Genomic DNA, 25,276 nt, shown 5'->3' with positions numbered 1-25,276 from the left:
GAGCTTCCCACACCACTGCTACCACCAGGATCAGGTGGTGAGCGACTCACAGCACCCCTCCCCTCCCATTACCTTCCAGCAGGGGGTGGCAGCACCCCCCACCCAAAGCAGGGGAGAGGGCTGAGTGTATCTCTGCACCCTGAGTCCAGGGCACCCACTCTCTCTGCCCCACACATCGAATCTGGCCCTGCTGAAATGTGACCCCCAAGAACCAGCAGCCTCCAGGATAGCAGATTTGGCCTCAGAGCCGGGAATGTGTCCCTCATGCTGCTCTTAGGCCACTGGATACTCTGGAAACAGGAGGGCTCTGAGTGTAACCTATAGCCCACATCATCCATCTGGGGATGTAGCTCAGTGGTAGAGCACATGCTTTGCATGTATGTGGTCCTGGGTTCAATTCCCAGCATATCTAGGTTCCTTTCACCCTGCTGCTTTGCTCATGCCCAGAGAGGATGTGACCCTGCAGGAGTTTCAATCCTGCTCAGTGAGGGGCAAGTGCCAATTGCATGGAAGGTCTGGGTGGGCTTTCTGCTCCTAAGACTCGTCTGTACATTTAAGATTCCCACCAGTTGTGCTGCTTGGGACAAGAGTAGATGAAAAGGGAGAATCCTCCACCACTGGAGGGAAAGGTCCCATATGCACAGACTGAGAGGCAAAGACTAGACTTATTTTTTGTCTGGGCCCAATCTTTTCACCTGGTACAGCCCTTGTTCCAGCTCACGTGGTAGCTAGGGGATGTCTCATGACTGCAGCCATGTTTGTTCAGTTCCACCCCCTTATACAGCTTTGGCACAAGGCAGGAATTTTTTGTCTCTCTCCTGAGGAAGAGCCCCAGGTTTAAGGTGGATTCCTGTACCAGGTGACATGGTCACATGTCCTGTGAGACCCCCCGCAAGCCTTCATTCTTCCTGGCCTGACTCACAGATGGTGCAGGACAGAGCCATCTCCAGTCAGTTGTCCTGGTTAATGGGAGCATTCAAGAGTCCAAACCACTACTAATGGCCCACACTTTGCATCATTACAACAGGACCTCAGAGTTATAGTTCATATTTCTAGTTTCAGATCCAAGAATGATCAGTTCATACAAATAGGATGAACACACACAGTAGATTATAAGCTTTGTAATGATACCTTACAAGAGACCTTTTGCATGAAGCATAGTCCAGTCACTTTATATTCACACTCATTAGCATATTTTCATAAAATCACACGGAGTGCAACATCACAGCAGGGAAAGGGTTTTACTGCGGCACCTGGAAGCAGTCAAGTTTCATGTTCTGGCTGTGGTATGAGTTCCTCCAGCTTTCTCGTAAGCACACATGTACCTTAGCGGGTGCTCTCGATACAGGAATGGCCCCGACACGGTAAAGTGATGGGGATTGCATTTTCCTTTTTTATTTCTGTATTTCCAATGACATTTCTGTTTGTGATTTCGTTTTGCTTCGTATATCTGTGTTTTCTCCTGGATTTGATAGCTAACTTAAAAAAGAATAAGGCCTCAGGGCGCTGGATGGAGGAGCAGGCTGGGGTTAGGACTGCTAAGAGAGCGAGAGTAGCAGGTTTTCTGTATTGTTTCCTGCCCACATTTTCATGACTAGTTTCTCTGCTGCATGAAATTTGCTTTTGTTGAATGTGAGCCTGGCTAGCTCAGTTGGTAGAGCATCAGCCTTTTAATCTGAGGGTCCAGGGTTCAAGTCCCTGGTCAGGTGAAGAGGGAACAGTTTCCCCTCAAAATGAAAGACAGAATTTCTCCAGGATGTTATTTGACATCACTTCTTTACACTAGGAAGGGCCATGTACTGCCTGGGACTGAAGGGGCAACTTCCTCACATGCCTATTGGCCTTTCAGTCTGGATTAAGAAAGGCCTCTGGGAGCTGCAGCAAACTGCTGCAGGCCAACTTGGTGAGTAAATGCAGGGCTGCCCCCACAGAGTCATCCTCGGCAGAGGTCTGGGGGTTCCCTATTGGTCCCATGGTGTACGGGCCAGCACTGGGGACTTTGAATCCTGCAGTCTGAGTTGAAGTCTCGGTGGGATCTGAGGACAATTCCTTGTGCCCCCTGTGCCACAAACCCTGCTGGGTCTTCCAAGGCTCTATCTTGCTTTCTCAAATGCCATGAAAGCCTGTCTTTTGCCCACTAGCTGTTGTGACTTGAGCACAAGAGGGGACGTTTGATCCAGAAGCCTGGCCGTGCCTGGAGTTCTGTAGATAGGGATGCAAGCGCCATTTCTGCTGAGTCCTGAAGCTGGGCTGCAGCCTGGCCTAGGAGGCAGCCCTATTGGTTGACCTACTGGCCCAAAGTCACTTGGGCAGTGTTGGTGTTCCCCAGGGATGCTGAAGGGCCTAAGGGAGGGAGGCTCAATACTCCCCCCTATCAGTCAGGGCGGAAGAGGAGGGCTGCAAGAGTGGGCAGGTTGATGGCTGGGCCTTCTAGCGTTCGGTTGGGGACATGGTGGGGAACGCGAACTGGGAGAAATGGTTGCTGGCCTGTGAGGAATGGTTTGGCCAGTGGCGTAAGTGGACCTTGTCATTACCTACAAGGTTGTCATGCTCAAGACCCATCTGTGGGGAATTTCCTCAGCCAGGTATTTCCCTCTGCTCCACGAGTGCTGCTGAGACCGAACACATAAGAACATAAGAAAGGCCATACCGGGTCAGACCAAAGGTCCATCTAGCCCAGTATCTGTCTACCGACAGTGGCCAATGCCAGGTGCCCCAGAGGGAGTGAACCTAACAGGCAATGATCAAGTGATCTCTCTCCTGCCATCCATCTCCATCCTCTGACGAACAGAGGCTAGGGACACCATTCTTACCCATCCTGGCTAATAGCCATTTATGGACTTAGCCACCATGAATTTATCCAGTCCCCTTTTAAACATTGTTATAGTCCTAGCCTTCACAACCTCCTCAGGTAAGGAGTTCCACAAGTTGACTGTGCGCTGCGTGAAGAAGAACTTCCTATTAAACCTGCTGCCTATTAATTTCATTTGGTGACCCCTAGTTCTTGTATTATGGGAATAAGTAAATAATGTTTCCTTATCCACTTTCTCAACATCACTCATGATTTTATATACCTTTATCGTGTCCCTTAGTCTTCTCTTTTCCAAGCTGAAGAGTCCTAGCCTCTTTAATCTTTCCTCGTATGGGACCCTCTCTAAACCCCTAATCATTTTAGTTGCCCTTTTCTGAACCTTTTCTAGTGCTAGAATATCTTTTTGAGGTGAGGAGACCACATCTGTACACAGTATTCGAGATGTGGGCGTACCATGGATTTATATAAGGGCAATAATATATTCTCAGTCTTATTCTCTATCCCTTTTAATGATTCCTAACATCCTGTTTGCTTTTTGACCGCCTCTGCACACTGCGTGGACATCTTCAGAGAACTATCCATGATAACTCCAAGATCTTTTTCCTGACTCGTTGTAGCTAACTTAGCCCCCATCATGTTGTATGTATAGTTGGGGTTATTTTTTCCAATGTGCATTACTTTACATTTATCCACATTAAATGGCCTTCCACTTCTTGTGCGGCAATAGGACATCCCTACCTAGTCAGGAGAAGTGCGGCTTTTCTGCCGTATTAGAAGAGGGGTTGGGCTTGGTGGGCTTTGAAGACTTTTATAGCTCTACTGTTTTGTTTTTCAATTTTCAGTGAGTGGCTGAGCTGGAGGGCAGGTCAGGCCTGAGGGGAATGATGGGGCAACCGCACAGAACGCAACTGACTCTTCCGATATGGCCGTATTTTTTTTATCCCACTGGGTGCAGCACCGGGTATGGGATGGCCGATGGTGGGGGAAGGGGGAGCCCCCCCCTCTAGTGTTCTTCTACTCCCACCTTACACCCTACAGGATTTTCAGTGGGTGGCTAGGTGGAAGGTGCTTGCAGGATGGCTTCATCCGCAACAGTGGCTGCCCTCACAGCGGCGGCGGCCACAGATTGGCTCAATCTGAAGAGAGGTCAATGTACCACTAGGTGAGACAGGCCAATTTTAGGGAGCTTCCTCTGAAGGTGAGCAACTGTCCCCAGAACTTACTGACAGGAGCTTTAAAGTATTTGCAAGTGTGCATGACCAGCATGTGCAGAGCAAAGGCTGCCCGGGGGCACTGTGTCAGGCTCTGGCACCGCTTGAGACAATGGACCATCTTCAGCCACCAGGTAACCCAGGATCTGAGACAGGAATGGGGTAAGGAAGCAAGTCAAGCTGAGCAAGGCAGGCAAAAATTCATCTCGCCTTCATGGGTGCTTGCAATGATGCTCTTTTCGTGTGCCAGGGCTGACAAAAACTTCCCAGACAGAGAAGCAGCAGGCCCAAAAAAGTGCTATTCGGGTGCTGACTTAGCTCTTTATGCTATTATGTGCCAGCAATGCCCCTCTGCCAGGTACATTGGCCAAACCAGACAGTCTCTACGTAAAATAATAAACGGACACAAATCAGACATCGAGAATTATAACATTCAAAAACCAGTCAGAGAACACGTCAACCTACCTGGTCACTTGATTACAGACCTAAAAGTTGCAATATTACAACAAAAAACCTTCAACAACAGACTCCAATGAGAGACTGCTGATTTGGAATTAATTTGCAACGTGGACACCATTAAATTAGGCTTGAATAAAGACTGGGAGTGGATGGGTCATTACACAAAGTCAAACTATTTCCCCATGTTTATTTGTCCCCCTACTGTTACTCACACCTTCCTGTCAACTGTTGGAAATGGGCCATCCCGATTATCACTACAAAAGGTTTTTTTCTCCTGCTAATAATAGCTCACCTTAGCTGCTCACTCTCATTATAGTGTGTATGGCAACACCCATTTTTTCATGTTCTTTGTATATCTATATCTTCCTGCTGTATTTTCCACTGCAGGCATCCGAGGAAGTGGCTTTTAGCCCATGAAAGCTTATGCTCAAATAATTTGTTAGTCTCTAAGGCACCACAAGTGCTCCTTGTTCTTTTCGCAGATAAATGAATGGAGGTTAAGTCCATGAATGGCTATTAGCCAGGAGGGGTAAGGAATGGTGTCCCTAGCCTCTGTTTGTCAGAGGGTAGAGATGGATGGCAGGAGAGAGATCACTTGATCGTTACCTGTTAGGTTCAGTCCCTCTGGGGCACCTGGCATTGGCCACTGTTGGCAGATAGGATGCGGGGTTGATGGACCTTTGGTCTGACCCAGTATGGCCATTCTTATGGTCTTATAAAGGGAGGGGCAGAGCCTTGTGGCAAAGTTTCTGGGGTGTAGGGGTTATCATGTTTTCCTAACACGCAAAAGGTGCCTGGTTTGAAACCAGGCAGAAACATGGTGGCTTATTCCCAGCTCCTACTGGCCTGTCCCTGCTGTTGTAGGAGCAGCAGTGATTTCTATGCTCAAAAGGTCTCTTATACTTCCCCTGCTCCCACTTTTGTCTCCTCTCCTCTCTGAATGCCTGTGAAGTGGCTTTCTCCCTCCCGCTCCCTCCTGGAATGCTGGTGGGATGAATGGGCTGGTTGAAGAGCAGAAGAGCTCCCAGGTAGACAAGGTGTCTGGGACTCTAATTAGGCAGCACTCACGCACCCAGAGCATGGACACTGCCCAAGGTGGAGTGTGACCAACCAGATGCAGCCAAGTCATCTCTAGTCGCAGGCCATGAGGTGCAGGCCCTTAAAAGGGGAAGGGGCCCTGTGCTCAGGAGAGCACTCACAAGCTTGTAGCTCCAGTGAGGCCCTTTGCCCGGAGCACCTGGCCAGTGGTTCTCTGCGTTGTATTTCATTGTGCCTCAGGAAGACTTACCTTCATCGCACACTGTCCATAGCTGCGCTGTGGGACACTTACTTTGCAGAATCCTGACATCTCCAGCGCTGGGCCTGTCCTGGGAGCGTGAGTATGCGAGTGCGAGTGTGACTCCCCCCCGCCCTGCTTATTTTGAGCTTAACTGTCAGTATAATAAATGTGCTGCTTTCTGCCAAACTCTGGTGGGTCATTAGTCCTCCCTTTGCTTACTGGCTGGCCCAATTTTGGGTAACACCTGCGATAACCCCAACCCTGCATGGCAGAGGGTGGTGAAATGAGCTGAGGAAAAGCCTTGGCATCAGCAGGGGAAAGCTAGAGGATCTTGGCCAGTCACCTTTGAAGCCTTGTGGCTTGGCTTCCTCTGCCCTTGGATGTTGGCCTATGGCGGCTGGCTCTTCTGCGTGACTTGGCCAATGGGCGCTGGAGTCGGTACTGGGGCAGGGGCAATGAATGGAGACACTCCCACCCCAGGGGATGCTGGGACATGCCGGCCATTTCTGGGAGTGGCACAGAGGGACGGAGGCAGAGTGGGCAGGGAGCCACCTCAGTGCTGCTGGCACATCTCTGCACACCCAGGGGGGGAGGGGAGCAGAGGGCCTCCATGTGCTGCCTGAGGTAGGGGCAGTGCACAGAGCTGCCTCCTCCCGGGTCTATTACAGGAGTGGGTGGGTGGGGTCTTTTGGCCTGCGTGGTGCAGCAGGTCGGACTAGATGATCACACTGGTCCCTTCTGACCTTAAAGGCTCTGAGTCTAAAAGGGAGAGGGAAGTAAAGGAAATACTTTTTCAAGAAGTTAACCAAACATTGTAATGCCAGGATAACTCCAACAGCTCATTGTATAGTCCCACCCCTTTCTTCTTTCATTGTGTGTTGAGTGACCCGCAGCACATGGATTCTGTCATTCCATTGATAAAGTGATACAACATGATTGAAATTAAACCAGCTCCCAAAGGAGAGAATATCACATCCCTGTATTGGCTGGGAATTGAACCCAGGTCAACTGTTTAGAAGGCAGCTATGCTCACCACTATACCACCGGCAAAAGTGTTCCTTATGCTTGCCCAATGAGGCTAGACCAGCATTGAGGCATTTTTCTGCCTGTTAAAATGTACTGGATGCTCATCACTTAAAAAAACACCTCCATCTTCACCTGGGTTTGAATCATCAGCCTTTCAATTAGCCACCAAAGTTGTTAATCTCAGGGTATGTCTACACTACGGGATTATTCCGATTTTACAGAAACTGTTTTTTGGAAACAGATTGTATAAAGTCGAGTGCACACGGTGACACAATAAACACATTAATTCGGCGGTTTGCATCCATGTACCGAGGCTAGCGTCAATTTCCAGAGCGTTGCACTATGGGTAGCTATGCCATAGCTATCCCATAGTTCCTGCAGTCTCCCCCGCCCATTGGAATTCTTGGTTGAGATCCCAATGCCTGATGGGGCAAAAACAGTGTCACGGGTGATTCTGGGTAAATGTCGTCACTCAATCCTCCCTCCGTGAAAGCAACGGCAGACAATCATTTTGTGCCCTTTTCCTGGATTGCCTGGGCAGACGCCATAGCACGGCAACCATGGAGCCCATTCAGTCTTTTTCACTGTCACCATATGTCTACTGGATGGTGCTGACAGACGCTTAAAGAAGAGAATGACCTGGGAGTCATTCCCATTTTTGCCCAGGCACCCCCGGCTGATCTCACCGAGGCTAGCCAGGAGCACTCATGGGACAGCGATGACGGATACCAGTCCTACTGTACCGTCTGCCGTCCGCCAGGGAAGGGAAGAGGATGGTGCTGTGTAGCGCTGCAGCACCGTGTCTCACAGCAGCATCCAGTAGACATACGGTGACAGTGAAAAAAGGTTAGAAACAATTTTTATCCTCGGCTTTCACGGGGCGGGAATGACACATACCCGGAACCACCCACAACAATGTTTTTGACCTTTCAGGCTTTGGGAACTCAGCCAAGAATGTAAATGGTTTTGACAGTGCGGAACTGTGGGATAGCTACAGTCATCAGTCGCCCTCCTCTGTGAGTATCCATTTCATTCTTTGGCTTTCTGGTACACTTGTCTCAGCTCCTTAAGTTTCAGCACTGTGTTGAGTCCCTACTGTAGCCTCTGTCCATCATAGCCTTGGAGATTTTTGCAAATGTTTTGGCATTTTGTCTTTTGGAACGGAGTTCTGATAGAACGGATTCATCTCCCCATGCAGAGATCAGCTTCAGTATCTCCCGCACGGTCCATGCCGGAGCTCTTTTTTGATTCTGGGACTGCGTGGTCACCTGTGCTGATCAGCGCTCCACGCTGGGCAAACAGGAAATTAAATTCAAAAGTTCACGGACTTTTCCTGTCTACTTGGCCAGTGTATCCGAGTTCAGATTGCTGTCCAGAGCGTCACAATGGTGCACTGTGGGATAGCGCCTGGAGGCCAATACCGTCGAATTGCGGCCACACGAACCCTAATCCAACATGGCAATATCGATTTCAATGCTACACCCCTCGTCGGGGAGGAGTACAGATATCGGTATTAAGAGCCCTTTATATTGATATAAAGGGCTTCATTGTGTGGACGGGTGCAGGGTTAATGTGATTTAATGCTGTTAAATTCGATATAAACTCGTAGTGTTGACCAGGCCAGAGACAGCAGCAGGTTTCCCCTATTGTTTCCCGCTCTTGTTTTCTTGACTAGTTTCTCCTCTGCACCAACTTGCTCTTTTGCTTTGGGAGCCTGGTTAGCTCAGTTGGCAGAACATCAGACTTTTAATCTGAGGGTCCAGGGTTCAAGTCCCTGGTCAGGTGATAAACTACTCCCCATGATCTTACACTGTCTTGCTGGAGTCCTCTTGGAGGTTACTTTTTCTCTGCAGGATTTTTCCTTTCCTCAGAAGGGCCTTTTTGTGTTGTTGGGTTTGAAGGGGCAACTTCCTGACAGCCCCTCTGTCCTTGCAGCCTGAAGGAATAAAGGCCTCTGGGCATAGAGCATGTTCCTCCCCTGCACACACACACACACACGAACACACAGAATATCCCTAAGGAATTAGAATCACCTGCTGCCTTCTCCTGTCCTGCTGGATCCCCAAATGAAGATGCTCTTCAGCCTAAACCCACGTCCCCTCTTTTCCCAGTGCTCCTCAGACCCTCCTATGCTCACTGCTCCTCACTCCCAACCAGAGCCTGCTCCTCTTCATCCTTCTCCTCTTCATCCTTCTCCTCAATCCCAGTTTAAACAGCCACACTGGGCTGGACCAAAGGCCCACCTAGCTCTGTGTTTTGTCCTCTGTCAGTAGCCAATACCAGGTGCCCTAAAAGTTAACCAACAAGGCACCACTGGGAGTTGAACCCAGGATCTGCTGTTTACAAGACAGGTGCTTTAGCCAGCTAAGCCATGGTGCCTGCCTGTGGCTAAAACACACTGTCTGCCCACACCTGACTCTCTGCCATCCCCACTGGGGCCTGACAAGCTTTGCTTGTGTTTGAATTCTGCAAAGCAGAGGAGCAGGTGACGTTTTCCTTGCAAGCTCTGTGTGTGTGTGTGAATCTTTGGCCAGGTCTGCACTGCAAAGTTATTTCAGCATCATTATATTGCTCAGGTGTGTGAAAAACACACAACGCTCCCTCGGTTGGCAGCTTTTGGCTGGTGCACACACTGCAATGCCACGTCTGGCGACAAAATTGCCCTGTTTTGGTGACAAAATAAAACCACCTTGACGAGAGGCCTAGAGCTTTGTGCAGCCTCCACCAGTATCCCATAATGCCCGCCGTGAACTCGCCTGCCCTGCATTCCTGCTACAGAGGCTGGGCCCCTCCCCTTCAGAGCCCTCCCATTTTTAAAAGTCCTGGGGTGTTGTTGTCCCCCTGTTCAGGCACCCCTGGGGCCCTGCACTTCACACAGCTCTCCCTGATTTCAGCTGTTAGTGAGGGAGCCTCACTGCTAGCGCAGACTGGGCAGTTTCTTGCATGACAGACACTGTCCCAAAGCAGGACTAAAATTTGGGACTAGATTCATAGACTTAAGGTCAGAAGGGACCATTATCTCACCCATCCACTCCTGTAACAAAACCCTAACCTATGTCTGAGTTACTGAAGTCCTCAAATCGTGGCTTAAAGACCTCAAGGTGCAGGGAATCCTCCAGCAAGTGACCCGAGCCCCATGCTGCAGAGGAAGGCGAATGTCCGAGAACAATTCTAGGGGAAGGTGAACGCAGAGCAATGACACTGGAGGTGCCCAGACCTCCAATGGGGGCAGCGTGGAAATTAATAATGGGAAGATCATTTGCGAAATTAGTCGTCACTGACAAGCTTTATCTCTGTTCCTATTTCACACTGTGATGTTAGTTAGAGGCATCAGGACAGGTTTTTACTATATTAATTAAACACTTAATTTTATTTACCCAAGCCAAAAACTTAGTGTCACTTATTTTTTCTCTGTCCTAGCAAGAATGAATTGAATTTCGTGACTTTCTGGAAAGTGCAGCGAGATGAAATGTGGGGAATTCAGTCTGTGTGTTTGTGAGCTGATGTTTTCCTCTCACAGGTCAGTGCCTGCATTGAAATACCAAGAGGGATCTAAGGGCTGGTGTACGCTGGGCACTGAACTGACAGAGTGACGTCTCTCAGGGTGTGAACCTCCCACCCACCCAACCCAACCCAACCCATAGAGTTAAGGTGACCTAAGCCCTGGTTAGATAGTGGTAAAGAAAAGGAAGAATTGTTCTGCCAATGCAGCTATTACAGGGATGGGAAAACCCCTCCAATCACTGTCTACTCCAAAGTGCTATAGCAATGCCACAGCAGCATTTTAGGTGTCCACAGAGTGAAAGTAGATCTGGCTCCAGTTTGCACTGTGGATGCTCAGGCACTAAGATTAGAGTGATAATAACAACAGCACAGTGCTTGTGTAGTTGGCAGGATTTGAACCTGTGCGGGGTGACGCCAATAGATTTCGAGCCCATCGCCTTAACCACTCGGCTACAACTCCTTGACATACAATTATTCCACTACATGATGATTCTGTTCTCACTGAATTGTCACTTCAAATTGCTCAGACCAGCTTCCCAGCACGCTCATGACTGCGCATCAGTGTAAGTGTGCCCTTGGGTGAACAGTGAGAATTCCTGCCCATTTCCTTCCAGCTGGAGCAGGATGAGAGTGTGTTTGTGTGAACGACATTGCTGTAGATTGTTGTTCATTCCCACACTGACAATTCAGACAGTCCCTTTCCTAGTCAAATCTCCAGCACATTGTTCCAGGGGCAGGATTTCTCTGGGGCACTGAAATATTTCAGGGGGCTGGTGCGTGAACTCAGCCTTGCATTCCACCCTTGATGTTACATGGACTAACAGCAGCAGCAGAAAGAAAGAGCTGAGCCAATAGCTTCCTGCCAGGGATGCAGGTGCCACAACCCCTCTGTCTGACCATTGCCATTGCAGGAGAGAAGGGTTCACTGGAATCGAATGCCCTGGTTCAGACCAGAGACACAGGAAGATTTCACTGTTCATGGATCTGTGCAAAGGAAATTGTGTCTCTGTGAAATTGAGGTGGGAAATGAAATGTCCACGTGGTGGCCCAATGCTCTAGGGAATGTGGGTGAAGGACTCGGGCTGAGAAATGATTTAACAGGGGTTTGTTTCAATGTATTGCCCCGATTAAAATCGATGGCTAAAAGGCAGCCATGTTGTTAGCACTTGTACCGGTGTTGGGACATCCCAGTGGGTGTCAAGTCCATTGCCTTCACCAGGGGCAGTCAATTATTTTATCAAGGTACAAATTTCTTGGCCAAGGTATAGTCAAGGTCTAGACGCCAGAGAAAATAATGCACTGCTGATAAGAAGAAGTGCATAAAAAGATTTTGCAGCCACCATGGGCATAACAATGATGTGCCATGTTTCACTCTCCTTTCCCTTTGGTGCCACCTCCTTTCCCTTTGGCCTTGTAGTTGACCAAGGGCAAAGCTGAACATCTCCTCAGATACCAGGGAGTGTTTATGTCCATTCCTGCAAGCTACACAGGGGTTTGATGTTGCTGCTTTCAATCCTCTGGCTCTGCCGGGATAAGGAACAATTCAAGCTGTCACTGAACTGAAGGAGGAAGATCAGTTTTTGACAGGAGAGGGACACCTCCTCTTCAAGGAGTTTGGCTGGCAGTCCTGGTCCCCAGGTCTCACCCGTGGGGCTCCAGCAGTTTTGGGACCGGGTCACTCCCTTGGCCCCACCTGCTGCCCCCAGGCGCTCCCCCCCAGGAGCCCCAGCAGTGCAGCGGAGCTGAGCAGCATCTGCCTGCTCACTCCAATGGCTGCCGGCCCCTCCACATGGCAGGGCAGGGTGGGTCTGTGCCTCCGCGCGCTTCCCCCACCCCGAGCCCCTGCAGCCAATGGGATGCTGCGGGGGTGATGCCTGGGGGCAGCAGAACGTGGAGGCCCCCCAGCCCACCCCACCTTGGACACCCCGGTAAGCACTGCACCCCTTACTCCCTCCCAGAGCCTGCACCACCATCCCCTCCCCACATACCCCCTCCTCCTCCCCGCAAACTCCCTCCCAGAGCCTGCACCCCTCTCCACACACACCTGCCCCCAACTCCCTCTCCCTCCACACACACCCTCCTGCCCACCCTAATCTCCCACCCAGAGCCAGCACCCCCACCCCACCTCCGGTCCCCCCTCCTCCCGGCCCCAGCCCAGCGCCTGCACCCAGCCCCCAAACTCCCAGAGCCCCACACGGACTTTGTGTGCCCGAGGCAAGGGCCAGCTCCAGGCTTTTTGGCTGCGGGTCCTTGATCCCTGTCGGAGGGAAGGACCTGCCACTGAATTGCCACCGCCGCTTCATTCATCCTTCGGTGGCAATTCGGCAGTGGTCCCTGAGTCCTCTCGGAGAGAAGGACCCACTGACGAACTGCCACCGAAGAAGTGGCAGTGGTAGAGCTGCCACCGAAGCGCCGCTGATCGTGGTAGAGCTGCGCCCCTCCACTTTCTGCAGCTGAGGCAAGTGCCTCACTCGCCTCGCCCATGTTACGGCGCTGCAAACTCCCTCCCAGAGCCTGCCCCCCCGAACCCCTCCCCCACCCAAACTCCCTCCCAGAGCCTGCCCCCCAGAACCCCTCCCCCACCCAAACTCCCTCCCAGCGCCTGCCCCCCAGAACCCCTCCCCCACCCAAACTCCCTCCCAGAGCCTTAGGCAGGTGAGGGGCAGAGTTTTGGGGGGCGGGTTCTGGGCGGTGTGAGTGACATTATTGGCCCACTGGGAGGACTGGCACTGGCCCTAAGGTAAATTGAGGTTGAGACCCATGTGTAAAGACCCATGTGTAAATTCACTGGAACTTTTCAAACTCTCCACAGCTTTGCCAATTTTCACCAGGAATTTTTCTCCATTAACAAATTCTCACTTGTTCCCTACCAGTTGGTGACCATTGCACCAGGGGCATGTCAGTCTCAGGGTCCTGATTTCCCATTGACCCTTCCCCCTTCTATTGGGACTGGAAACTAGCCAACCAAAAACCCCACTAAGTTTTAGTAAAGGGCCAACAGTCCCTTACACAAGCCAGCCCTATGAGAGTCACCAATGTGCAGAGAGGGCAGTATGAGCTGGTCCCATGGTGTAACGGGCAGCACTCTGAATCCTGCAATCTGAGTTCAAATCTCAGTGGGACCTTGTGTTAGCTGGTGGTAAAGATCTGGTGCTCAAAGTGCTTTCCTGTCTCCAGCTATGTAAGAGTGAATCATTTCCCTCCTGCTGGGTGACTCCTCCCTACTGGAGTCAGGTCTTTGGTGGGGGTCTAGAAGTGGCTTTGGGGGTTGGGATTCTCACTGCTTGACCTGATGCCCACAAGTTTGGTGCTTGTGGCCACACTTTTCCTCTTGCCCACATGGCACTTGAAGAAAGCAGGGCCAGGCTTGGTAGGCAGGAGGGAGGAAGAGCAGGGCCACCCAGAGGATTCCGGGGGCCTGGGGTCTTCGGCGGCAGGGGGCCCTTCCGTTCCGGGACCCGCTGCCAAAGTGCCCTGAAGACCTGCGGTGGGGCCCCGCTGCCGAATTACTGCCGAAGGGGACCCGCCGGCGCAGTCCGGTCTTCAGCGGAAATTGGCGGCGGGGAGGTCCCCGCTGCGGGTCTTCGGGGCACTTCGGCGGCGGGTCCCGGAAGGGAAGGGCCCCCCACCGCCGAATTACCGCCGAAGACCGAGCTGAACTTCGCGCGGGTCCGCCCGCTCTTCGGCGGTAATTCGCCAGCGGGGGTCCTTCTGCCCCGGAGCGAAGGACCCCCGCCGCGAAGACCGGGAGCGAAGAAGCTCCTGCGCCAGCCCGCAAGAGTTTTCCGGGCCCCGGAGCGAGTGAGGACCCCGCCCAGGGGCCCCGAAAACTCTCGTGGGGCCCCTGTGGGGCTCGGGGCCTGGGGCAATTGCCCTCTTGCCCCCTCTGGGCGGCCCTGAGGAAGAGTCCCAGGCTGGAGCCCAGCACACCTCTCCTCCTCTGGGCACCTAGAGCAGAGGCGGCTGGTGCTGACAGCTCTGAGGGAAGGCTTATAAGCCACAGAGCGACTGAGGTCAGGGCCAGAGGAGGGGAGGACCATGCCTATGCATGGACAGCAGATGGCCATGAAGACACCCGGCCAGCCTGCTTCCTGGCCTGGCAAACACCCACTGAAGTCGTGCTTAATCCACTTGCTGATCAGGGGGAAAACCTGTCAAAATCTGTGTGAGGAGAACCCGCTTGGGTCGGAAGGGAGCGAGGAAAAAGAGTGAAAAAAATAACCAGCAAGAGAGAGAGCAAGCGAAAAGAATGTGAAAGGCAGAGAAAGAAATAAAGGGAGAGAAAAAATATTAGAATAAGAAGGAAAGAAAGCAAGAGCGTGAAAGGTAGAGGGGAAAAAAGAAAGCAAGGACATACAAGCTAGAGAAGGAAAGGAATGAAAAAGAGCAAATGAACCACAAGTGCTAGCTGAAGCTGGAATGAGAGAGTCAGAGAAAGGACAGACTGACCCGTTAAGCAAGGTTGCACCCAGATTCTCCATGTTGGGGGAACAGGCCCCCCATTTCCATCCTGGCCCTGCTTGGCGGGACCATCCATAGGTGCCTATTGGCACCCCCATGCTCTGTGGAGGGGGCAAGCCCCAAAATACCCTCCCCTCGGGACACGGGCTCTCCCCAATCATGACTCCCTTCCTGCACACTCCTGGGAATGGGGGGGAAGGTGGGGGGAAGGCGTGTGCTGAGCAGCACCGTGGGTGTCTCTCTCTGGGGCGAAGGAAGAGGATATTTTTTGTACCAGAAGGAAAGAGCAGGGGGCGGGGGCGTTTGTGGAGCCGGGGCGCACACCAGAGAGAGGAACTGAACACAGCCCAGTGTGAGCCCAGTGCCAGTTGGAGCCCAGACGCCTGCATCTGGAGGACCATCCCCAGAACCTACCTTGATGGTGCTGTCCATCACTGCTCCCACGTGAAGCTTCCCACCTAGACCTCTCTGGACGAGGTGAGGTGGTGCATTGGCAAAGGGGGCTGTTTGAGCGGGGCTCTGTGTGTGTGTGTTTGTGTATATAATTTTGGGAAGTGAAGTCACAAACTGCTGGGGCTGGTTTCCTGTTGGTGTGAGGTTTTTTTTGGTCATCTTCTTGTTTTAGGGCTAGAGCTGGGTGGCTTTCTGCATTGCCGTTGACAAAGGCAGCGGTACAAGGGGCTCAGGTGGAGAATCGGGGGAAGGGTTCACAGGGGGTCACAGGGATAAGAATCACATTTAGCCCTTGCATGGCAATGGTGGTGCACTCACGCACTGCCACGCCTTTAGTATCACGACTACTTATCTGTACAACAGCAGCACCTACAGAGACCGGGGCAGAATCAAGGCCCCTGTTGTGCCGGGGGCTGCACAGACACAGAGACAGTCCCTGCCCCAGCTGAGATCAGGCCCATTTGGGCCAGGCGCTGCCCAGACACAGCGAGAGACAGGCCATGCCCCAGAGAGTTTACAGGCTCCACACCCAAAAAGTGGGAGGAGAAACAGAGGCCCAGTGTCACACAGTAGCACTGAGAGTAGAACCCAGGAGTCCTGGCTCCTCCTGCTCTAACCACTAGACCCCACTCTGCTCCCAGAGTTGGAGACAGAACCCAGGAGTCCTGGCTCCCCAAAAGGGGAGGAGTGGAGTCTAGTGGTTAGAGGAAAGGAAGATGGGTGTCAGGACTCCTAGGGTCCAGTCCCAGCACTGGGGTTAGAGTAGAGTCTCGTACCTTAGCACAGGTGAGGCTGGGAGCCAGGACTCCTGGGTTCTTCCCGTCCCCCCAGAACCGTCTTGCACAGCAGGAGGGGGCTGGGCAGGAAGTGGTGATGGGGTGAAAACTACCAAGAAATGCAAATCCTGGAAGGAGCCTGTGCCAGGAACCGGGTGGTGCCACGGTTCCATCCCCATCTCTACCCCCCCACCCCTTGTCTGGCAATGGATCGTGCCCCCTGTGCCCCCAATCCACCCCTGCAAGCCCTGGGGGGCAGGGAATAGCCATGGTGCTGGGCCCCCCATCCAATTGAAGTATTCAGTGTCACACTGACCCAAGGTGTGTGCATAGAATGGGGATTGTGCGTGTGTGTATTGATTGATTGATTGATTGATTTCTGCATGGGGTTTTGTGTGTGGGGAGGGGGTGTTTGTGGCTGTGCAAGTCTGTGTGTTCATGTGGCTGGATTTGTGCATGTGTTTGCATCTGTTAGCAGTTGTGTTGATGTTGGCTGGATTTGTGCGGATGTTTGTGTATATTAGCAATTCTGTGCGTGTGTGTGTCTGGATTCATGCATGTGTTTGTGTATGTTTGCAATTGTGTGTGTGTGCATGCTCTGCTGCCCTCTGCCGGCGCAACAACCATTTCTCTGTATGTCACAGCCCCCATACCATTGACCCTGGTGGTGATTTCCCCATCTTACAAGGGCTGGCTGGCCTGACCCTTCTCCCCTCTGCGGAGTGTGGTGGGGCTGCAGCTCACCCCCTGTGGGGCAGGAGTGCCAAGATGCGGGGCACCGGGCTCCGATGCACCTGGAGAGCAGCTCACATGAGGTGGGGCAGGGCACGTGGTGTCCGTTCTGTGTTGCCTGGTGCTGGGCCGTTGCACAATCCCCAGCCGCACAGCGCATCCCGAGAGGGGGCAGGGGGCCAAGCAGATGATCCAGCACGAGAGGGGTGAGGATGAGTGGTTGAGGGGAGGAAAAGCCTTGGGCTGCACTGGGGAATGCAGAGCAGGGTGACACCCCAAAACCTGCAGCAACGGTAGGGACTGGTGGGGTGGGTGGTTATAAGAGGCAGCGAGACTAAAATCTAAAAGGGGAGTGTGAGGTCTGGTGGTCAGAGCGGGGGGGGGGAGGTTTGGTGGTCAGAATTCCTGGGTTCTATCTCCAGCCCTGGGAGCAGAGTGGGGTCCAGTGGTTAGAGTGTGTGTCGGGAGCTCTTCTGCTCTTCAACCAGCCCATTCATCCCACCAGCATTCCAGGAGGGAGCGGGAGGGAGAAAGCCACTTCACAGGCATTCAGAGAGGGAGAGGAGACAAAAGTGGGAGCAGGGGAAGTATAAGAGACCTTTTGAGCATAGAAATCACTGCTGCTCCTACAGCAGCAGGGACAGGCCAGTAGGAGCTGGGAATAAGCCACCATGTTTCTGCCTGGTTTCAAACCAGGCACCTTTTGCGTGTTAGGAAAACATGATAACCCCTACACCACAGAAACTTTGCCACAAGGCTCTGCCCCTCCCTTTATAAGACCATAAGAATGGCCATACTGGGTCAGACCAAAGGTCCATCCAACCCCGCATCCTATCTGCCAACAGTGGCCAATGCCAGGTGCCCCAGAGGGACTGAACCTAACAGGTAACGATCAAGTGATCTCTCTCCTGCCATCCATCTCCACCCTCTGACAAACAGAGGCTAGGGACACCATTCCTTACCCCTCCTGGCTAATGGACTTAACCTCCATTCATTTATCTGCGAAAAGAACAAGGAGCACTTGTGGTGCCTTAGAGACTAACAAATTATTTGAGCATAAGCTTTCATGGGCTAAAACCCACTTCCTCGTATGCCTGCAGTGGAAAATACAGCAGGAAGATATAGATATACAAAGAACATGAAAAAATGGGTGTTGCCATACACACTATAATGAGAGTGAGCAGCTAAGGTGAGCTATTATTAGCAGGAGAAAAAAACCTTTTGTAGTGATAATCGGGATGCCCCATTTCCAACAGTTGACAGGAAGGTGTGAGTAACAGTAGGGGGACAAATAAACATGGGGAAATAGTTTGACTTTGTGTAATGACCCATCCACTCCCAGTCTTTATTCAAGCCTAATTTAATGGTGTCCACGTTGCAAATTAATTCCAAATCAGCAGTCTCTCATTGGAGTCTGTTGTTGAAGGTTTTTTGTTGTAATATTGCAACTTTTAGGTCTGTAATCAAGTGACCAGGAGGTTGAAGTGTTCTCTGACTGGTTTTGAATGTTATAATTCTCGATGTCTGATTTGTGTCCGTTTATTATTTTACGTAGAGACTGTCTGGTTTGGCCAATGTACCTGGCAGAGGGGCATTGCTGGCACATAATAGCATAAAGAGCTAAGTCAGCACCCGAATAGCACTTTTTTGGGCCTGCTGCTTCTCTGTCTGGGAAGTTTTTGTCAGCCCTGGCACACGAAAAGAGCATCATTGCAAGCACCCATGAAGGCGAGATGAATTTTTGCCTGCCTTGCTCAGCTTGACTTGCTTCCTTACCCCATTCCTGTCTCAGATCCTGGGTTACCTGGTGGCTGAAGATGGTCCATTGTCTCAAGCGGTGCCAGAGCCTGACACAGTGCCCCCGGGCAGCCTTTGCTCTGCACATGCTGGTCATGCACACTTGCAAATACTTTAAAGCTCCTGTCAGTAAGTTCTGGGGACAGTTGCTCACCTTCAGAGGAAGCTCCCTAAAATTGGCCTGTCTCACCTAGTGGTACATTGACCTCTCTTCAGATTGAGCCAATCTGTGGCCGCCGCCGCTGTGAGGGCAGCCACTGTTGTGGATGAAGCCATCCTGCAAGCACCTTCCACCTAGCCACCCACTGAAAATCCTGTAGGGTGTAAGGTGGGAGTAGAAGAACACTAGAGGGGGGGGCTCTCCCTTCCCCCACCATTGGCCATCCCATACCCGGTGCTGCACCCAGTGGGATAAAAAAAATACGGCCATATCGGAAGAGTCAGTTGCGTTCTGTGCGGTTGCCCCATCATTCCCCTCAGGCCTGACCTGCCCTCCAGCTCAGCCACTCACTGAAAATTGAAAAACAAAACAGTAGAGCTATAAAAGTCTTCAAAGCCCACCAAGCCCAACCCCTCTTCTAATACGGCAGAAAAGCCGCACTTCTCCTGACTAGGTAGGGATGTCCTATTGCCGCACAAGAAGTGGAAGGCCATTTAATGTGGATAAATGTAAAGTAATGCACATTGGAAAAAATAACCCCAACTATACATACAACATGATGGGGGCTAAGTTAGCTACAACGAGTCAGGAAAAAGACCTTGGAGTTATCGTGGATAGTTCTCTGAAGATGTCCACGCAGTGTGCAGAGGCGGTCAAAAAAGCAAACAGGATGTTAGGAATCATTACAAAGGGGATAGAGAATAAGACTGAGAATATATTATTGCCCTTATATAAATCCATGGTACGCCCACATCTCGAATACTGTGTACAGATGTGGTCTCCTCACCTCAAAAAAGATATTCTAGCACTAGAAAAGGTTCAGAAAAGGGCAACGAAAATGATTAGGGGTTTAGAGAGGGTCCCATACGAGGAAAGATTAAAGAGGCTAGGACTCTTCAGCTTGGAAAAGAGAAGACTAAGGGGGGACACGATAAAGGTATATAAAATCATGAGTGATGTTGAGAAAGTGGATAAGGAAAAGTTATTTACTTATTCCCATAATACAAGAACTAGGGGTCACCAAATGAAATTAATAGGCAGCAGGTTTAAAACAAATAAAAGGAAGTTCTTCTTCACGCAGCGCACAGTCAACTTGTGGAACTCCTTACCTGAGGAGGTTGTGAAGGCTAGGACTATAACAATGTTTAAAAGGGGACTGGATAAATTCATGGTGGCTAAGTCCATAAATGGCTATTAGCCAGGATGGGTAAGAATGGTGTCCCTAGCCTCTGTTTGTCAGAGGATGGAGATGGATGGCAGGAGAGAGATCACTTGATCATTGGCTGTTAGGTTCACTCCCTCTGGGGCACCTGGCATTGGCCACTGTCGGTAGACAGATACTGGGCTAGATGGACCTTTGGTCTGACCCGGTATGGCCTTTCTTATGTTCTTATGTGTTCGGTCTCAGCAGCACTCGTGGAGCAGAGGGAAATATCTGGCTGAGGAAATTCCCCACAGATGGGTCTTGAGCATGACAACCTTGTAGGTAATTACAAGGTCCACTTACGCCACTGGCCAAACCATTCCTCACAGGCCAGCAACCATTTCTCCCAGTTCGCGTTCCCCACCATGTCCCCAACCGAACGCTAGAAGGCCCAGCCATCAACCTGCCCACTCTTGCAGCCCTCCTCTTCCGCCCTGACTGATAGGGGGGAGTATTGAGCCTCCCTCCCTTAGGCCCTTCAGCATCCCTGGGGAACACCAACACTGCCCAAGTGACTTTGGGCCAGTAGGTCAACCAATAGGGCTGCCTCCTAGGCCAGGCTGCAGCCCAGCTTCAGGACTCAGCAGAAATGGCGCTTGCATCCCTATCTACAGAACTCCAGGCATGGCCAGGCTTCTGGATCAAACGTCCCCTCTTGTGCTCAAGTCACAACAGCTAGTGGGCAAAAGATAGGCTTTCATTTGAGAAAGTAAGATAGAGCCTTGGAAGACCCAGCAGGGTTTGTGGCACAGGGGGCACAAGGAATTGTCCTCAGATCCCACCGAGACTTCAACTCAGATTGCAGGATTCAAAGTCCCCAGTGCTGGCCCGTACACCATGGGACCAATAGGGAACCCCCAGACCTCTGCCGAGGATGACTCTGTGGGGGCAGCCCTGCATTTACTCACCAAGTTGTCATGCAGCAGTTTGCTGCAGCTCCCAGAGGCCTTTCTTAATCCAGACTGAAAGGCCAATAGGCATGTGAGGAAGTTGCCCCTTCAGTCCCAGGCAGTACGTGGCCCTTCCTAGTGAAAAGAAGTGATGTCAAATAACATCCTGGAGAGATTCTGTCTTTCATTTTGAGGGGAAACTGTTCCCTCTTCACCTGACCAGGGACTTGAACCCTGGACCCTCAGATTAAAAGGCTGATGCTCTACCAACTGAGCTAGCCAAGCTCACAGTTAACAAAGGCAAATTTCATGCAGCAGAGAAACTCGTCATGAAAATGTGGGCAGGAAACAATACAGAAAACCTGCTACTCTCGCTCTCTTAGCAGTCCTAGCCCCAGCCTGCTCCTCCATCCGGCGCCCTGAGGCCTTATTCTTTTTTAAGTTAGCTATCAAATCCAGGAGAAAACACAGATATACGAAGCAAAACGAAATCACAAACAGAAATGTCATTGGAAATACAGAAATAAAAAAGGAAAATGCAATCCCCATCACTTTACCGTGTCGGGGCCATTCCTGTATCGAGAGCACCCGCTAAGGTACATGTGTGCTTACGAGAAAGCTGGAGGAACTCATACCACAGCCAGAACATGAAACTTGACTGCTTCCAGGTGCCGCAGTAAAACCCCTTTTCCTGCTGTGATGTTGCACTCCGTGTGATTTTATGAAAATATGCTAATGAGTGTGAATATAAAGTGACTGGACTATGCTTCATGCAAAAGGTCTCTTGTAAGGTATCATTACAAAGCTTATAATCTACTGTGTGTGTTCATCCTATTTGTATGAACTGATCATTCTTGGATCTGAAACTAGAAATATGAACTATAACTCTGAGGTCCTGTTGTAATGATGCAAAGTGTGGGCCATTAGTAGTGGTTTGGACTCTTGAATGCTCCCATTAACCAGGACAACTGACTGGAGATGGCTCTGTCCTGCACCATCTGTGAGTCAGGCCAGGAAGAATGAAGGCTTATGGGGTCTCACAGGACATGTGACCATGTCACCTGGTACAGGAATCCACCTTAAACCTGGGGCTCTTCCTCAGGAGAGAGACAAAAAATTCCTGCCTTGTGCCAAAGCTGTATAAGGGGGTGGAACTGAACAAACATGGCTGCAGTCATGAGACATCCCCTAGCTACCACGTGAGCTGGAACAAGGGCTGTACCAGGTGAAAAGATTGGGCCCAGACAAAAAATAAGTCTAGTCTTTGCCTCTCAGTCTGTGCATATGGGACCTTTCCCTCCAGTGGTGGAGGATTCTCCCTTTTCATCTACTCTTGTCCCAAGCAGCACAACTGGTGGGAATCTTAAATGTACAGAGGAGTCTTAGGAGCAAAAAGCCCACCCAGACCTTCCATGCAATTGCCCCTCACTGAGCAGGATTGAAACTCCTGCAGGGTCACATCCTCTCTGGGCATGAGCAAAGCAGCAGGGTGAAAGGAACCTAGATATGCTGGGAATTGAACCCAGGACCACATACATGCAAAGCATGTGCTCTACCACTGAGCTACATGCCCAGATGGATGATGTGGGCTATAGGTTACACTCAGAGCCCTCCTGTTTCCAGAATATCCAGTGGCCTAAGAGCAGCATGAGGGACACATTCCCGGCTCTGAGGCCAAATCTGCTGTCCTGGAGGCTGCTGGTTCTTGGGGGTCACATTTCAGCAGGGCCAGATTCGATGTGTGGGGCAGAGAGAGTGGGTGCCCTGGACTCAGGGTGCAGAGATACACTCAGCCCTCTCCCCTGCTTTGGGTGGGGGGTGCTACCACCCCCTGCTGGAAGGTAATGGGAGGGGAGGGATGCTGTGAGTCGCTCACCGCCTGACCCTGGTGGTAGCAGTGGTGTGGGAAGCTCCAGGTGTTTCTAGGATCTGCTCTTTCCACCTGCCTGTAAAGTCCAGCTTTCCCCAGTACGTTCACTGCGGTGCAATTGGGTCACTGTTTCCATGGCTGCAGAGCAAAGAATCACTCCCAGTTTCCCGTCTATCTGCGGCAGGATTAGCCTGTGTCAGTGATTAATGAGGTGGATCTTGTTGTAAATTGTTATTCATTCCCCACCTTGACAATTCACACAGTCCGATTCCCAGCACCTCAGTGATCCTGGTAGCAGGAGTTGGGTCCTGAGACTTTCAGGGTTCTTTCCCCCTCCTCCTGGAGTGAACTGAGCTTTTTCCCCATCCCAGACAATCCATGAAATAACAACAGGGGCATAAAGAAAGAGGGGAGGGAACATCTCACGGCCAGGGCTGGATGTGCCCAGGGCCCCCTGCTTGTCCATTGTTTCCATGGAATTTGGCCCCCTGCTTTGCACAAGGGACAGAGAAGGATCTTGCTGTTCCTGTGTCTGTGCAAGGAAAATTGTTCTTCCCTAGGAAAGAGAGGCGGGAAATGGCCCCATGGTGGGACAATATCCTCAGGATTAAGAGCAAAGGACTCAGGCTGAGAACTGATTTAACCCCACTTATCTATCCGTAGGGGCAGACTGCTGAGCGGGCAGCCGAGCCCTGAGTAGGGGGCGGAGCTAGGCTGAGGAGGGGGCCTATAAAAGCGGCCGCCCAGCCAGGCAGCGGCACAGGAGCCGGCGAACAGGGCTGCTAACAGGGGAGTTTGAGTGGGAGTTAGTTTACAGGGGGAGTCGGAAGGGGCAGGGGGTGCGGTGCTGTGTTCCCCAGGTGAGAAGGCTGATAGAGGCAGAGACAACAGCAGCCATGAGCCAAGCAGCAGAGGATACAACGAGGATGATTGCATGCAGCAGCTGCAGAATGTACATGGTCCTAGTGGGGCACCGGAACAGAGGAATGTATGCAGGAAGTGCCGCCTAATAGAGCTGCTGGAAGAAAAGATCGGAGGTCTCGAGATGCAGGGAAAATCCCTGGTAGAGATTAGAAGGGGGCTTGAGCAGCTGATGGAGCAAAGGCAAGCTGTGGCTGAAGGGGAATGTTCAGGGGTACAGGGGGAAGCAGGGGCTAAGGCCTGTGAGGGGGGAATGCTGGATGGGGAACATGGGCAGTGGAAGCATGTGATCGTGAGAAGCAGGCCGAGGAAAAGGAGAGCCAGTGAGGGAGAAATAGAGCTAAGGAACAGGTTTGAAGGTTTGGAGAATGAGGAAGGGGTACAGCAGGTGGTAGCTGACGGTGGGAGACCAAGGAAGAAGAGAATAGCGGCTAGTCCGATAGAAAGAGGGGAGGAGTCGATGGTGACAGCACCGACTTTGGGCCCCGGGAGGATGCAGGATGGCTTAAGGGGGACTACAAGGGAGGATAGGAATGGAAGGAGCTTGCAATCAGGGGGAACGGGGGATAGGTTAGCAGACCGCACTTTCACCAGGCAAAGGCAGGTCTACGTGATTGGGGATGCCATACCGAGAAGGTTGGACAGGCCTGTGACCAGGGCCGATCCGGAGAACAGAAGGGTGTGCTGACTACCGGGTGCTAAAATACGGGATGTGGACCTGCAGTTGAAAAGGATCCTAAAAGGAGCAGGTAAGAACCCATTGATCATCCTTCATGTAGGAAAGAATGACACGGCTAGATTCTCGCTAGAGAGGATCAAGGGAGACTATGCCAGGCTGGGTAAGACGCTCAAGGAAATTGAGGCTCAGGTGATCTTCAGTGGGATTTTACCTGTCCCTACAGAAGGGCGACAAAGGGGTGACAGGATTGTGATGATAAATAGTTGGCTCAGGAAGTGGTGCTATAAGGAGGGCTTTGGGACGTATGGGCACTGGGAGGCTTTCGGGGACAGAGAACTCTTCTCACGGGATGGACTCCACCTGAGTAGGGAAGGAAATAGACTTCTAGGAGGGAGGCTGGCTCATCTGATCAAAAGAGCTTTAAACTAGGAATTCAGGGGAGACGGTTGGGAGATGTCCAGGCACTCTCCACGCCAAATTTAAACATTGAGAGGGAGGACAGCATACAGAAAGTGAGTCTGGAGCTTCACCTCTCACCGCCCCAGATCTGTCGCTGAGGCCAAAGCAGAGGGTTCTTTTGGTTCAGTTCTTGGGTATCCTGCATTGAGCTGTGCGCTCATTGCTTACAATCCCTTCAAGCCTATCTTTGCGTAGTTAATCAATGTGTGTTCTATTTCCCCCTAAAACTCTGTGTTTTGCTAGATGTGCTTGGGGCACCTGCTCAGGACCAGAGACTGGTGCATGATCCTCTCCACTTGGAGGGAGGAGCAGACTGGGGAATAAACTGATCCCGTCAGGCTTTTGGCCAGGGCAAGACGCTGCAGCACCGGGGACCTAGGGTGGGGAGCTGGGGAGAAGCTTCCTAGTCCCTGCAGCTGGGTGTGTCCCTGCCTGTGCAAAGGTTTGTGTGAGTGCAGGGCCGGGAGCGAGCTGCATCTTCTCCCAGCAGCTGTGTGAGAGGGAGCCCAGGCTGGGGAGACAGAGGGCTCAGCGGTACCCCAGCTCCAAGTTGCACCCCTGGGGGCCTTTAAACATTAGGAAC

The 25,276-nt window shown here is 51.6% G+C and overlaps 5 non-coding genes across 5 annotated transcripts; 2 read left to right on the top strand and 3 right to left on the bottom strand.

Annotated features, from left to right (window-relative positions):
• Positions 1 to 340: 340 nt before the first annotated feature.
• On the top strand, positions 341 to 412 carry TRNAA-UGC. Its single transcript has one exon. It is a non-coding gene; the product is annotated as a tRNA-Ala (tRNA).
• Positions 413 to 1,636: 1,224 nt separating this feature from the next.
• Positions 1,637 to 1,709, top strand: TRNAK-UUU. Its single transcript has one exon. It is a non-coding gene; the product is annotated as a tRNA-Lys (tRNA).
• A 7,383-nt stretch (positions 1,710 to 9,092) lies between these two features.
• On the bottom strand, positions 9,093 to 9,166 carry TRNAT-UGU. Its single transcript has one exon. It is a non-coding gene; the product is annotated as a tRNA-Thr (tRNA).
• A 1,503-nt stretch (positions 9,167 to 10,669) lies between these two features.
• TRNAS-CGA lies at positions 10,670 to 10,751 on the bottom strand. Its single transcript has one exon. It is a non-coding gene; the product is annotated as a tRNA-Ser (tRNA).
• Positions 10,752 to 22,265: 11,514 nt separating this feature from the next.
• Positions 22,266 to 22,337, bottom strand: TRNAA-UGC. Its single transcript has one exon. It is a non-coding gene; the product is annotated as a tRNA-Ala (tRNA).
• Positions 22,338 to 25,276: the final 2,939 nt, after the last annotated feature.

The sequence above is a fragment of the Mauremys reevesii genome, linkage group 17 (genome assembly GCF_016161935.1).
Source record: "Mauremys reevesii isolate NIE-2019 linkage group 17, ASM1616193v1, whole genome shotgun sequence".
Lineage (NCBI taxonomy): Eukaryota > Metazoa > Chordata > Testudines > Geoemydidae > Mauremys > Mauremys reevesii.
The sequence above is the reverse complement of the archived record's forward strand: the minus strand, read 5'-3'. Positions and strand labels throughout refer to the sequence as shown.